Source organism: Balaenoptera ricei, chromosome 14, assembly GCF_028023285.1.
Source record: "Balaenoptera ricei isolate mBalRic1 chromosome 14, mBalRic1.hap2, whole genome shotgun sequence".
Taxonomy (NCBI): Eukaryota; Metazoa; Chordata; class Mammalia; order Artiodactyla; family Balaenopteridae; genus Balaenoptera; species Balaenoptera ricei.
This window is the reverse complement of record NC_082652.1, coordinates 7603288-7618586: the sequence shown is the minus strand read 5'-3', so window position 1 is coordinate 7618586 and position 15299 is coordinate 7603288. Positions and strand designations below refer to the sequence as shown.

Genomic DNA, 15299 nt, shown 5'->3' with positions numbered 1-15299 from the left:
ATAATTTAATTGTTCTTAAGATAAAAAAAGAAAAAATAACATTTCTAGTAAGAGGACCTTTTTTTTTTAAATTTTTTTTTTTTTTTTGGTAAAAGGACCTTTAAAATATCTATTTGACAGGGATACATGATGTATAAAGAAGCCTTGCTTATAGCACAAGGCACTGCCCAGTAAAACTGATAGCTCAATGCAGCTTGAAAACACACCCACACAAAACTCAAAGCAAAGTACAGAGATTAAATTACAGATGAAAATTTAATAAGTGTGTCTCAATATACAAGAAAGGAACCTGAGAGGTAGTGACTGGCAGATTTAAGGGCAATGTAGCAGGAGGCAGCGTTTCAAGCACGAAGAGGGGCGTGAAAGCATCGTTCTACTGAAGCGGCATCACGCTCAGCTGCTTCTGGCTTTCTGATTGCAGGAAACCAACATAGAGTCAAGGAAGGGTGGAATAAGAACATGTGGAAAGACAGGCCTGGAGACTGGAGGGGAAAACTATAGGAGAGAAGGAGGGGCTCAGGATGAAACTGCATTGTCAGTTATTCATTTCTTACTAATCTGTTATTTTTTTCCCCCAAACTTTAGTAAATTGGCTTTGACTTAGAAGCAGTCTAATGGCTATAATTTAAAATGTAAGACCCAGGGAAGAAAAAGCAATGTCCCAAGTTTTAACATCTGGGAAACACGTCAGTCTACTGAATGAAGACACAGAACACTCCTTGGGGGGTGGAGAGGGGAGCATCTCCTCCAGGGCGAGGGTTCAATGTGCGGGAACGATGATGAGTGATGTGAAGCCACCTAAGGTCAGCCTAAGGCCTGGGCCTCCCAGAAGCTTGCCCCTTGAACACAGAAAATGTGTGTGATGTCACCAAACACAGTTTAGGGCACAGGTCACCAAAGAGCCACTGCTTCACATTAGTGTGATAGCAAGTGAGATAAACTAAACTGAAGAGTGAGCAGGGAATTGGAGCCATTTGGTTTTAGCAGCAACTAACTAAGTGGTTGGCTTAAAGGGTAAAGCGAGAGGTAAGTCTGCTGAGGCTGGCTGATGACAGAGAGGGAAAATCCAAATGGCCCCTCTGTTTCTTTATTCCACCATCTTCAGCAGAGCATTCCAATACTCAGGAATAACGGAAAGATTAGCCAGGGGAAAAGGTCATACAGCCCTCTCAGAAATAAACATACACAAGAAGTGAAAGAGAGAAAATGAGAGAATCTATCTTCCAGAGAGGTGACTGTCCTTCTGAGTGCTATGCCTAAAAGGGTGGGGCAGTGTCTCAAATTTGTTCAGGAGGCCAGGGCATCTGGAAACAGTGGTGTTCTTAAGAGAATACCACGAAATACTGAGATGCAGTACAAAGTCTAAAACATCTAAATGCATCCATAGCAACAGAAGACGAAGACAAACGAAGAAGCCCTATACAAGGTGAAAAATGAAATTAAGAAAACCACTGTTCATTATTTAGTTTCTTATATACACTGGAAAAAGTAGCATCTCAGTCTAGCCTAAAGATTACTAGCATTCTCCAACAATCACCTGGCTGAAGAAACAGAACCTTCTAAGGACTGAAGGTTGCCTGATATCTCTCTCACAATTCATTCACGTTATTTTGGTACTGCTTTGGATAAATTTACAGTTAACCCACAAGCTGAAGACAGAGCTAGTAATAATTTATATTCGTGGAGTGCTAAGTTTATACTTTTCAGAAATCATTACAAAGCATGACACAAAACAATAACGTAAGTTAAAGGGAGGGAAAAGGAGACATGGGAGACACAAGTAAAATTAAAATGTAAAAACACCAACTTAACTGTGGTGCCACTTGTCAGTACTTCCATTCAGGCCCACATGTACCAAATTTACTACCTTGTTTTTACAGGATTTACTTATACTAACTCCCAAGAGACGCGCGTCGGAGTAAGAGTACTAGCATTTATCCTTCAAAACCGTGGTCCTCACCGTCTTCACTTGCAACAAGGAACTATTCCTTGTTGACTATGGATCAATGTGCCTTTCACATGGTAGATCCCTTAACAAATATTTATCCAATATTAAAGCCATGTCCTTTTTTTAAAAAATTCCATTGTCAACAATATTCCTAAACACCAGTATTTCCTCAAAGATTTCCAACCCCTGAGCAGCCCTTGCTACCCAGACTGATGACAGCAACAGGACAACCCAGATGTCAAAGAACTCTTGACGGGTTACTCAGGGGTTGGAAATCTTTGAGGAAATACTGGTGTTTAGGAAGAGTCCAGGAGGCATAATTCTGGGTCTTCTTTAGCCTTTTGTCACCTTATTGTACTAGAGGACCACTAAGATCTGTTTTCACTGATACTTATCTACATAAGTATTTATATATTTCATACACAATATACAACTTTTTCAACGGGCCAGACTCAAATAGCTTTAAAATTAACACAAAGATTAAAAACACAAAGTACATATCTCTAGCAAGGATAAAGTACATAAGATGAAAATAAATAATGTAGTCACTGTTTGTTTAAAAGGATCAATGTGAGAAGCCCATTTAGACACTAAAGGGCTGACACAGCCAGGAAGGGTCAGAAAATTAATTGGCTCCTCAATTCTAATGGTGCTAAAAGGGAGTTGTACTTCCACTGTCTAACTGGCAGAGCCCTTACAGGGCAATTTATAAAGTCAGTGTACCAACAACCTTAAGTGTTCGTTTGAGAATATCACACAATAAGGTGCTGAAGGTAAATAGAAAGTTTTACATCTTTCCATCAAAGACAGAAGTAGAATGTTAAATGATTAAAGACTCAGTTTAGGATGTTTGCCAAATAAAGTCAGAACTGGATGTCAACAGAGAGACATAACCCCTTGAAAAATTATTCTGTGCTCGAAAATTATATGTTATTAACACTTGACGTGTATATGACACAGTACCGAATACAAGTGGCACCCAGAGTTTCGAAGTCTACAGCAGTTTTTAAAAGGAGGGGGAGGGTGCCAAAACCCAACCAAAGCAAAAGGAGCTGGAGCATTAGGCAATTTTTTCAAGATGGAACACTGAGCCATGATGCATCCACCTGCAGTGATGAGTGTCTTTGTACAGCTCAGTTTGAGTGAAGATTTATTTTCTGTTCCTGTTACTTAGATAAGCAGATAATAAGCAGCCTCCCAAAGTTCCTCCATCTGCAAAATAACTCTTTTTAAAAGGAGGGGAACATGTAAAGCTGAGCTATTCTGCTCATTTATACAAGTTTTGACAAAATTCCTGTGACTTTGTAACTCTAATACCACCAGCTTAGAGACGGGATCTTAAAAGGAACTGAAATTACTAGGCCTGGTTAGTATCTCCCAGAAGAACTTAATAGGTCAGCAGCAGTCAATTATACTAATGTGTAAAAAGGAGCAAATGTGCTTAATATAGCATCATAAAATTTTAGAATCAGAAGAGACCTGCAATCTAGTTCAACTTCCTCATTTTACCACTGAGGAAACTGATTCTAAAAAGTGAAATCACTTGTTAAGGTCACAGTTACTTAAGAGTCTAGGACTTAAACCCCAGTCTCGTCTCCAGTTTAAAGGCTCCTGACCCTAAACTATACTGATGAATAAAAGTTTCTGATCTGTTATAAACAGCAGTGAGATGAGTGAGTTAATCTCAAGGCAAGTTAAAACTCGTTTCCCTTTCCAGTCTTCACAAAGGAATAAAAGTAAGCATATTTTCGCTTGCCCTGAAACAGCCACACATTGCCCATACCAAAAGCAAACACTTCCGCAACTGTTTGTTCTGATCAGGAAAAGGGCACAAAGACAACACAAAGAAGAATCAATGACTTCCTTACTGGGTTTTTTTGTCTCTTTATAAAAATTTTCTTGCTTTTACTTTGCAAATGAGCAAGTTATATAGTTGCAGGTCGGGAATTCCCCAGCGATCCAGTGACTAGGGCTCGGCCCTCTCAATGCCAGGGCCTGAGTTCAATCCCTGGTCAGGGGACTAAGATCCCACAAGCCACATAGTGTGGCCAAAAAAAAAAAAATAGTTGCAGGTCTTTAGAGCAAATGGAAAAAATAACCACATTTCTGTTTTCACAATACTGAAGGATACTCGGCTACTTCAAATTTATTCGTTAAGTCCCTAAGACAGTTTTCCGTACAACCACCCTAGATGCTGTCAAAGGAAACTAGGAATTGTTTCATTTGGATCTTAACACCCAACTTCATTGTTGGTTATTTTTTACCTGTTTAGGTAATCTTCTACACACACACACAGCAAGTTCTATCAGACCTTAGAAAGAAAGAAACCCCTTTTAATTAAACTGTGGGAAATAAAACTGACAAATACACAAAAGGGCCTGAGGTTTAGCAAGGCGCAAGTTCTGACATGAGGAGCAGGAGGTACTTTCCCATGCTGAATATTTAGCTCCTCATAAATTAAAGTTCTTCAGGGAAAGCTGTTCATTAAAAATGTGCCCTTCAACAGTGGCAAGGCGCTCCTCCTCAAATTAACTTTCTAAAACATGACAGAAAAAAGGTTTTCATTTCCCAGACTTGTAGAAGTGGGGCTTTCCCCCATTCTGACTTAAATGAAAGAAGAAAACTGAGGTGCTGAACCTCGACTTCCTTTAGGGATGGGAGGGCGGGAAGACACAAGGGATTAAGGGAAAGGGAGAGAAGAGTTCTGACACTTAGTTTTACAGACATTAATTCATTTAATAGTCACGACAACTATGTGAAATAGCTATTATCCCCAATTTAGACATGAGAAAACTAAGCTCCAGAAGGTTAAGCAGTTTGTACAAGATCTTCCATAAAAGTAACAGAGCTGGGATTTGCTGTCAGGCAAGGACTGAAGTCTTGCCCTTAACCTTACTTCCGTTAACAGCTCTGCGTTCTCCAAGAGCAGAATGTGCGCCTGTTTTACTGAACTTTGTATCTCCAACATCTGGGCTAGTGCCTTGCACCAGCAGGTGCTCATAAATGCCTGATGAATATATGAATTAAAAGATAACTGGTAGGACTTCCCTGGTGGCGCAGTGGTTAAGAATCCGCCTGCCAAGGCAGGGGACATGGGTTCGAGCCCTGGTTCAGGAAGATCCCACATACCGCGGAGCAACTAAGCCTGTGCGCCACAACTACTGAGCCTGCGCTCTAGAGCCCTCAAGCCGTAACTACTGAGCCCACGTGCCGCAGCTACTGAAGCCCGCGCACCTAGAGCCCATGCTCAGCAGCAAGGGAAGCCACTGCAATAAGAAGCCAGCACACCACAACGAAGAGTAGCCCCCGCTCGCCGCAACTAGAGGAAGCCCGCGCGCAGCAACAAAGACCCAACACAGCCAAAAATAAATAAATAAATAAAATTAAAAAAAAAAAAAAAAGATAACCGGTATGCCTTTGTATACCCTTTTTATCCTAAATGGTAACATACTATTTTTCTGCACTTTGCTTTTATACTTAATATTTTGAAGGGAAAAAAAAAATGATAACTGGGATATTTTCCAAAGAAGCCATACAATGACAACTAAGTACATGAAAAGGTACTCAACATCACCAGCCATCAGGTAAATGCAAATCACATCACAATGAGATATCACATTTCATCCTCACTAGGATGCCTGTAATCAAAAACATAATAACAAGTGTTGATGAGGATGTGGGAAAATTGGAATCTCGCTCATTGCTAGCAGTACAACCACACTGGAAAACAGTTTTTCAGTTCCTCAAAAGGTAGGGTTCCCACATGATCCAGCAATTCTATTCCTAGGTGTGTACCTAAGATGAATGAAAACATATGTCCACACAAAAACTAATACACACATGTTCACAGCTGCATTATTCATAACAGGAAAAAGGAGAGACAACCCAAATGTCTATCAGCTGATGAACAAACAAAATGTGGTATATCCACACAATGGAATGTGATTCAACCATAAAAAGGAATGAAGTAGCATTGATATACGCTACAACATGGATGAAGCTTGAAAACATTTTGCTAAGTGACGTCAGTCACACTGTATGATTCCATTTATATGAAATGTCCAGAATAGGCAAATCTCTAGAGATAGAGAGTAGGGCTTGGGAGAGTACGGAGGAAATGAGGAGTGACTATTAATGGGTACAGGGTTCCTTTCTGGTGTGAAGAAAATATTCTAAAACTGAGTGTGGTGACGGCTGCACAAGTCTGTGCAAAAACGATAACTGGGGGAAAAAAAGATAATTGGTATACACAGAAGTTTTCCTATTCACCACCTACAACCAGATATTTTTGACCAAACAGCATTAAAAAAAACTTGCCAAAAAACTTAATGATTATAAAGTGCTACAGACCAGTAAGAGGGACTCCTCCTCAGGGCAGGGAAGCCTTTGCCTGATACAAACCCAGACGTCTTAGCTCTATTTCCCGTTACCTGCCCTCAAACTTCAGAGCAGTAGACTGTCTGCTACCATCTCAACACACTACCTTTATGCCTTTGCTCAATCCAGCCTAGAATGTCTTCTCTAACCCATCCCTGCCTAGACACCCTCCGTCTCCACCAATGCCAAACACAAGAGCTAATTCCCACTTCGGAAGCTTCCTGAATCCCCTCTCACACACACACACACACCCACGCCAAGAGAACGGACCCTCTTCCAGGGCCCCAGCACGTCTCCGCCTTAGCCGCCACCTGGCCCACATTAGCTGTCTCACCTGGTGAGACAGAGTCTTTGCAGCGCTCAACAAATGTTTGATAAATCGGTATTTCTGGGGTTTTCTCCCACCCCACAGGACACTTTCTATGGGTCACATTCATCTGAAAAGCTTTCCTAAAAATGTATCCATTCGCAAAATAAGCCAGGTGACTCACAGGCAACTAGTGATCCTGGACTAGTCTTCCCTCTGTCTCCTGGGTCTCTTTGGTATTTGAAAGTGCCGATGACTCCCTTAGCACTATGACTGTCACCGAATCCCTACATTAATAGAGCAACCCCAGCAGGTGGACAGGGCAGGCGTTACCCCCACTTGACAGAGCAGGAAGCAGACTGACAGAGGTCAAGCAACTTGCCCAACTTCACATGACTCATGGAGCTGGGGCTGAAGCAAATCCAGGACCTCAAACTTCTCTTTTTTTTTCTTTTTTGGCCGAGCTGCGTGGCATGCGGGATCTCAGTTCCCGGACCAGGGGTGGAACCCGTGCCCCCTGCATTGGAATCGCGGAGTCTTTACCACCGGACCGCCAGGGAAGTCCCTCAAACGTCTTAACAGTAGTTCTGATTCCCCATGTTGGTTTACCCAGAATATTTCCAGTGAAAATATTACCCTTGTAATTACTTCAAAAAAGAAATATAGATCCAGCCATAAATATATTTTTTAAGTATAAAGAAAAAAAGTTTAGAAGGACATACTCTAGAACACTGAAATAATCTTCTCTCAGCAGTAGGATTATGGATAATTTGCTTTTTTCTGTGTTTTTTAATATGTGTGTTTTATATCTTACGCATTGAAACCACATATTATAGGATGACCAATATATGTTATTAAAATGTAAGAGCCCTTGTAAAACTGGTACGTAAGGGGAAAATAAACCTGCGAACCTAAAAAAGTAACAACTTCACTAGAAAAATTTTCTAAAATCTGAATCTGACTCTGATACTAGATTCTCAGTGTCACAACCCAAGCAAGCCACATGTGCCTTACAACAGAAATTAGCAATACACTTTTTTCCAGTCACCCATGTGTGAAAGAAACTTAGTGATAAAAGTTTTCTTTCACTTAAGCTGTAAAAAAAAAAAAAATTACCCTGCCTATAAAGTTTATTTTTCTATAGTGTGGAAAAGAAAAGTCTAAATAGGTTACTTCCTGCCTTACGATATTAGAAGGCAATGTCTCCAGTAAGAAATCATTCTATGGAGGAAACCAGATAAAGAGAGAAGGCAGGAGATAAAATGATTTGATTGAAAGATTTTTAGGGAAATTTCCCTAATACCTCTTATTTTTCCTGAGAAGACAGGGAAAAATTATGCCAAATATTTCAGTGCACTACTTGACTAGGAATCTGTAGAATCAGGGAAAAAAAATCTCATTAAAGTTGTCTTCTCTTTTACAACAAACACAAATTTTGGATGATTTGCACCTCCTGAACATCTGGATCTTCAGGCCTTTAACTTCAGAGAAGATACAGTAAATCAAGGACTCGGCAATTTTAAGAGTAAAAAATGGGCAGAGTTAAAACTGGGATCTAATCCAAGCTATACTTAGACATAAGTAAGCAAAGGAGAATACAAATATCAAACTGCTTAATTCAAGTTGGAAGTACAATATAGTAGACCTTATGCTTATATAAAACATTAGGGCAGCAAAATGTCTGTCTGTAGTCTCATTGGGATTCTTAAGAGGCAAATGAGAATACAATTCCCCGGGGAAAGAGATATCAGAAAGGGTTTCCAACAGGGATTCTGTAATAGGAGTACTTCTTTTCTAAGATTTTGCAAAGAATACTTTTAAGATTTTGTTGCTGAACCACCATAAGATAGACAATTAAAAAACATACCCATCCACTGAGTTAGCGCTAGTGGAAGCTGTCCTTCTGGAAGTGCCAGATGGAGATTAAAAAAAAAAAAAAAAAAAAAGCTCTTTACTAATTGTGGCCAAGATTCCTTGGTACTTGGTGCCAGGACCAGGATATTAACCCAGATGTCCTAGCCAAATTCAAGGTTGGTTAATTACAGTCTGCCAACCCACCCAAAAAAAAAAAAAAAAAAAAACTCCTCTGTTCCTCTGATTTGAAACCTGAAGAAGTCACTCTTGAAATTCTTGTACAGCACCATCAGTCAATATGTTTTCCCTTAAAAGTGCATTGTAATTCAAATGCTGATTTAAAGCATATGGATTCCTTGAGTTCCATCTACATGGGAAACATATACTATGTATATTAAAAATATATAAGATGCTATATTAGTTTAAAGCCTCCCTAAACAGTTCTCTAAAAAATTCATATTCAGAGTAATACTGTCACTGCCTTCCAATTAAGATTGAAGAGACTTAAATAAAAGTTTATATTAAACACAGATTTTGAACCATGAAGCTTTTAAGACTAAAAAGGAAGGCTTTACTTCCAGGAGCACAATTCCAGGAAAAAGCTATATTTGCAAATGTCAGTTACAAGGCCTCCCAGGGTTGAGCAAAAATCCTGCATACAAACAGGAAAGTATACACTTAACAGCAAGTCTGAACATCAAGTACTGGTCTGGCCTTTCTGCCAGCCACTTATTTAAGGTTCCATTGCCAACATATTCTGTGCATTGCTTAAAATAATATAAACTAAGTTCAATTTCTAGCTCTGTATTCACTAGCTGTGTGGCCTTTTAGGGAAGTTAGTGAAATTCTTTAAGCCTTACTTCCCCCATCTTTAAGTTTTTCTTCATCAAAATCACTAATAACATGGCACAAAATTCTTTACCTTTCACTATTTTAAAATATTCTAATACATATTTTAACGACTACAACCTATATGGCCTTAAATTATCTGTCCCCTCCCAAGCTCCCACCTCAGGACCCTTGCCCTTGCTGTTCCCCCTTCTGAGTATGCTCTTTCCTCTGGGATCTACATTCTCTCACTTCCTCAAGATCTCTATTTAAAAGTCATTGTCTCAGCTAGGTCTCTTCTTACCACCCTATCTAAAATTTCCATTACCCTAACTCTTGTCCCCAAAACTTCATATTCCCCCTTCCCTGATTTATTTTTCCTTACCACGTATCACTCTCCAACATTTTTAATATGGTTACTGTCTGCCTCCCCTACTTGAAGGGGAGTTTCAAGAGAGCAGGGATTTCTGTCTGTTTTATTTACTGCTGTATCACCAGCACCCAGAACAGCACCCAGCACACAGTAGGTGCTCAGTAAATATTTGTTGAGTGAATACCAAATGAGACCTAAGTACTGCCCACATATAAGTGCACCATAGCCCCCACAATCTCCCTTTGGGAAGACTCCCATACATTTCAAAATTACTGAAAAGGAGAACTACTGGCTTGCAATGATTAATAAACAACAGTGTCCATTCTTTATATCAGAGAAAAACACTCAACCTCCCACCTCATTTGTACAAGGAAGAGAGGGAAAGAAGCTGATAATTCAGATAAAGTGGAAAATTATATGAGGTGAAAAGTCTCACTTTAGTTAACACTGCACAAAGTTTTCTTTTAATGTTAACAAATATTAAGCCATCTTCCTGTGACTTTACTACAGTACTTTCAGTTTTTTTCTTTAGCTTTAACTTCTATAAAGCCAGTCCTGAAACTTATGGACCTCATATTTTCAATTAACTAAATAATAAATATTTACTGAGCACATGGGACTCTGCAGAATTCTGTAGAGGGTGCTATAAAGTGAAATACAAGGTCCTTGATAGATAGATAGATAGATATACACACACACACATTTCATTGAGATATACACACATACACACACACACACACACACACACACACACATTGGGAAGAACAGAAAATACATCTGTAAAAAACAATGAAGAACATCAGGCAGCCAATATGTGACAAATTCAAAAGTGCCTACCTTTGTATGGAGTATAAGAGGACCAAGTCATCTCTTACACACCATGAGTTGGGTTTGGAATCCCAAGAGACAGCACGTAAAAGCAAGAGTCAAACATGACTGACTTAATGGGTCACATAGGATGCAACAGACTCAATGTTAGACACTAGGTTAAAAAAAAAAAAATTTAAGGTAAATAAGAGGAGCACCAAATTCTAAACTCCTAAAGAACAGAAACCAGATCTGCCTACGTCATACTGAAGCACAATTAGGAGCTTAAGCAATTGCTGAAAAAAAGAGGGAAGGGCCGATTTTTATCTTTGGACAAAATACCTTCGCAAGGTCCACCCAGTTCGTTTTTCTACCCTTTTGAACAATGCCTAGTGGGAAGCCTAAGCTGTACTTTACCACTTTCTCTGAACCTCAAAAACCTAGGATAAGCTCTTGGCCAAGCAATCACCCACTTTCTTTGCTTTAAAAAGGGCCAGCCTTTTTTGTTATTGAAAAACAAACAACCCAATCCAAAAATGGGCAGAAGACTTAAATAAACATTTCTCCAAAGAAGACATACAGATTGCCAACAAACACATGAAAGAATGCTCAACATCATTAATCATTAGAGAAATGCAAATCAAAACTACAATGAGATATCATCTCACACTGGTCAGAATGGCCATCATCAAAAAATCTAGAAACAATAAATGCTGGAGAGGGTGTGGAGAAAAGGGAACCCTCTTGCACTGTTGGTGGGAATGTAAATTGATACAGCCACTATGGAGAACAGTATGGAGGTTCCTTAAAAAGCTAAAAACAGAACTACCATACAACCCAGCAATCCCACTACTGGGCATATACCCTGAGAAAACTATAATTCAAAAAGAGTCATGTACCAAAATGTTCACTGCAGCTCTATTTACAATAGCCAGGACATGGAAGCAACCTAAGTGTCCATCATCGGATGAATGGATAAAGAAGATGTGGCACATATATACAATGGAATATTACTCAGCTATAAAAAGAAAGGAAATTGAGTTATTTGTAGTGAGGTGGATGGAGTTAGAGTCTGTCATACAGAGTGAAGTCAGTCAGAAAGAGAAAAACAAATACAGTATGCTAACACATATATATGGAATCTAAGAGGGAAAAAAAAAAAAAGGTCATGAAGAACCTAGTGGTAAGACGGGAATAAAGACACAGACCTACTAGAGAATGGACTTGAGGATATGGGGAGGAGGAAAGGTAAGCTGTGACAAAGTGAGAGAGTGGCATGGACATATATACACTACCAAACGTAAAACAGATAGCTAGTGGGAAGCAACCGCAATGGCACAGAGAGATCAGCTTGGTGCTCTGTGACCACCTAGAGGGGTGGGATAGGGAGGGTGGGAGGGAGGGAGATGCAAGAGGGAAGAGATATGGGAACATATGTATATGTATAACTGATTCACTTTGTTATAAAGCAGAAACTAACACACCATTGTAAAGCAATTATACTCCAATAAAGATGTGTTAAAAAAAAAAAAAAAGGGACAGCCTTGAGCTTCCCTGGTGTCGCAGTGGTTAAGAATCCACCTGCCAATGTAGGGGACATGGGTTCGAGCCCTGGTCCGGGAAGATCCCACATGCTGCAGAGCAACTAAGCCTGTGCACCACAACTACTGAGCCCGCGTGCCACAACTAGAAGCCACTGCAGTGAGAAGCCTGCACACTGCGCAGCAACGAAGACCCAATGCAACCAAAAATAAGTTTTTTTAAAAAAGACCCTATAAAAAGGGCCAGCCTTGCTCCTTGCCAGAGAGGCACTATGCTAATTTAATTACTCAGCACCTGGAGTCAGGATACCTGAGCTCAAATCCTGACACCACCAGTGGTGACCCTGAGCAAGGTTCCTGACCTTTCTATGCCTCCTCTGTAAAATGGGGATAATAACAGCACCATCATTGGGTTAGGTTAATTAATGAGATAAAACATATAAAAGACTTGCCCGGGGCATGAGCACAGGAAGCCCTCAATGAATGTTAATATTTCCAGAGAAAAATGCCCCAAAGCTGAGGAGCCACCTACCTGAGGATTCTTGCAAAAGATTATCATTAAATCCAAAATTCTAACACATTTGGTCTCCGGACTTGTGCATACTATAGGTAACAGTAGTAATTAAAAAAATAAAATAAAATAGAAACCAGTAACACCCACCAGAACCAGAACCATAAGAGCAGCAGCGGTAACACTAATGCTGAGCTCTTACTGGCCAGGCACCGTCCTAACCTGAAACAGGAAGAAGGCAAGGCCGCTGAATCCAACAAAAATAACAACAAAAAGCAGCATTTTCTCCACCCTCCTTCCTAAAAACGGTAATAGGCGCCCGGGTTTTGCTAAAAGCAGGTAACTGAAGATTACAGACTTAACGTGCAATTTCTTCACACCAGAGAGGTGGGGCTGGGAAGGGAGGAGGGAGGGAGTGGTGCTCGGCTCCTGCCAGACGGAAAAGCCACATGAAGTGGAGAAACTGCCGAGTTCAGGGTTTCTCCCCAGATCAAAATCAGATTTCTGAAGCACAGGACCTCCAGAGGAGGGGAATGAGAAGGCTCTGCTTTTAAAATAACCTCTGAACAAGTGTCGTCTGTCTGCCGAGCCAATGCCCTGCCGAGGCAGAAGGTTCGGGTTACGGGGCGGCGGTGTTATTTCAGAAATCCCTGTCACCTCTTGTCATCCACCTTCTCCAAGAATCACAGTCCCACTCGGCGGGGGGCGTGGGGCTGGGGGACAAAAGCCACGGCCGGCCAGGCCCCAGGCCAGCAAGGCCAGCCCGCCGGCCGGCGCCCGCCACGGAGGCCACGGCCAGGGTGCCCTCCATTCCGGCTCGCGGGCACCGCGGCCAAGGGCCCGAGCACGCTCAGGTGCCCGCCGGGGCAACAGGTCCCGCCGGGCCTCGGCCCCCCGGCGTCCGCCCCACCCCCACTCCCCCTTCCGAGGCCGAGGAGAGCGGAGAAGGGTGCCGGGGAGGGAGCGGCGCCTGGGGCGGCGCAGGGGCAAGGAGTCCAAGCTCCATCTTGAGGCGGGCGGAGGAAGGGAAGGCCGGGCTCGGCGCTGACAGGGCCGGCCACTTTTCCGGCTCCGGGCGGAGCACCCCGGGGACCGCCGGCCGCCAGGGCAATCGCCCTCGGGCTCCCTGCGGCCCCTCGGGAGCGGCCCGGCGCGCGGGACTCGGTCTCCCTCTCGGACGCCGGGCCCGGCCCCCGGCCCCGAGCCGGGCGGGCAGGAGCGGGCCGGGCGGAGAGGGAGGGGAAAGGTGAGGAGGGGACGAGGAAGGGGAGAGGGCCCGCGCCGCGCCCCGCTCACCGCTCGCCGCCGCCGCCGCCTCGGTCGCCGCCAGTCACCGCCACCTGCCCCACTGCAGCAGCAGCAGCAGCAGTAACAGCAGCCGCGCGGCCACCGCCTCCCGCCTCCCGGCTCGTCGGCTCCGGGCGGGGGAGAGCGTGACGCGCCGCCGCGGGGCCGGGCGGGCACGCGCCGCCTGGAGAAGACGCCGCGGCGGCTCCTCCCCGCGCGCTCGGCCGCCGCGCCCACCCCGGCCGACCGCGCGCCCCGAACCTCGCGGCCCGCACCCCGCGGCCGGCGTCGGGCCCGAGCCCTTCACCGCCGCCTCTTTGTCTGCACCCGCCGCGGCTCGGGGGCGGCGAACCCCAGACCCCCGGCGCGCCCGCCGTCCGGCCCTCAGACCCTAACGAGGACCGGGATGGGGAGGAAGGTGCCAGGGAAACCCGAGAGGCCTGGACTAAGGGGCTTCTCATCATCTCGGTTTGTTCCCCATTTTCTGAAAGTGTTCCCCAAATTTGCAAGTCACACCCGATAGCTCCATTCAGTCTTGACCACACAGCCTGTTAGTTTGGAGCCGATTTCTGCCCCCCCCCACCAAATCCCCAGGGTGAGAAACCCTTTGAAACAAGCTAGGAGGAGCTGCCCACAGCTGGTTAAGTTTAGGGAGCGTCCTCTCTGCCCTCCTCGCCCTCCAGAGTGAGGGATCCCTGGGGGAGACGCTGAAAGGCGCTGCCTACAGCAAGTGAAGCTTGGGAAGAACCATCTCTGCTCTCCCTTTCCCATCAGGGAAAGAACGAGGGTTAAAAATCCCGTGAAACAAGCCCAGCACTTGCACCGTTAGTTTGAGAAAAGCCTCTTTTATTCGCCCCAGCCGCTTGGACGGAAGCCCTGGTTGATGTCCCGTCCTCCCCCCTCCCCCCAGGGATCTCCTTTAAAAGCTTTTCAAAGGGACTGAAGGGAAGGCAGCAACAGCCTGCTCCGGGCTGGTGCAGCGAGGGCGGCCAGCATTTCACTCCCATGGACCATGGCAACCCCAGAAGCTTGGCAGCTCCTGGGAGGAATTTGCAGCTGTCAGGGATGCCCAGGATTTTGCAGCGACTCAGGGGTGGATAGGGGGCCCGGGGCTTCCTCCTCCTCTCCGGTAGAAGGGAATAATCAGGAGGGTGACCCCTTTGCTGACCTTTATTCAAAGCACCGTGCTGCCTGGACCAACAGGCGTGCACAGAGCCGGGGGAGCAAACGACATTGAAAATGCGTGGAATTCTGAACGAATAAGTAACTTTATCTGCTGGCCCCTCCCCTCGATTCACCTTTTAAGTCACAAAAATTCTGTTTCCTAATTCAACATCGCTTTAGCTTGCAAGTTGCGAGGTCAAAGTGTAGTGGCACCCGGATATCCAGTATCGATATTCCTAATCTGAAAGCCACACCCCACCCTCTCATCTGAAACACTTTTCAGCTCTAGTACACAACCTGTG

The 15299-nt window shown here is 43.8% G+C and overlaps 1 protein-coding gene across 3 annotated transcripts in view; it reads right to left on the bottom strand.

Annotated features, from left to right (window-relative positions):
* The window catches only part of CLIP1 (CAP-Gly domain containing linker protein 1), a 125971-nt gene extending 111982 nt beyond the window's left edge, over window positions 1–13989 (bottom strand). For all 3 annotated transcript variants that reach the window (XM_059894955.1, XM_059894958.1, XM_059894957.1), the window contains exon 1: window positions 13843–13989. The gene's annotated coding sequence lies outside the window, so the exon portion shown is untranslated. The remainder of the gene's footprint in view (window positions 1–13842) is intronic.
* Window positions 13990–15299: the final 1310 nt, after the last annotated feature.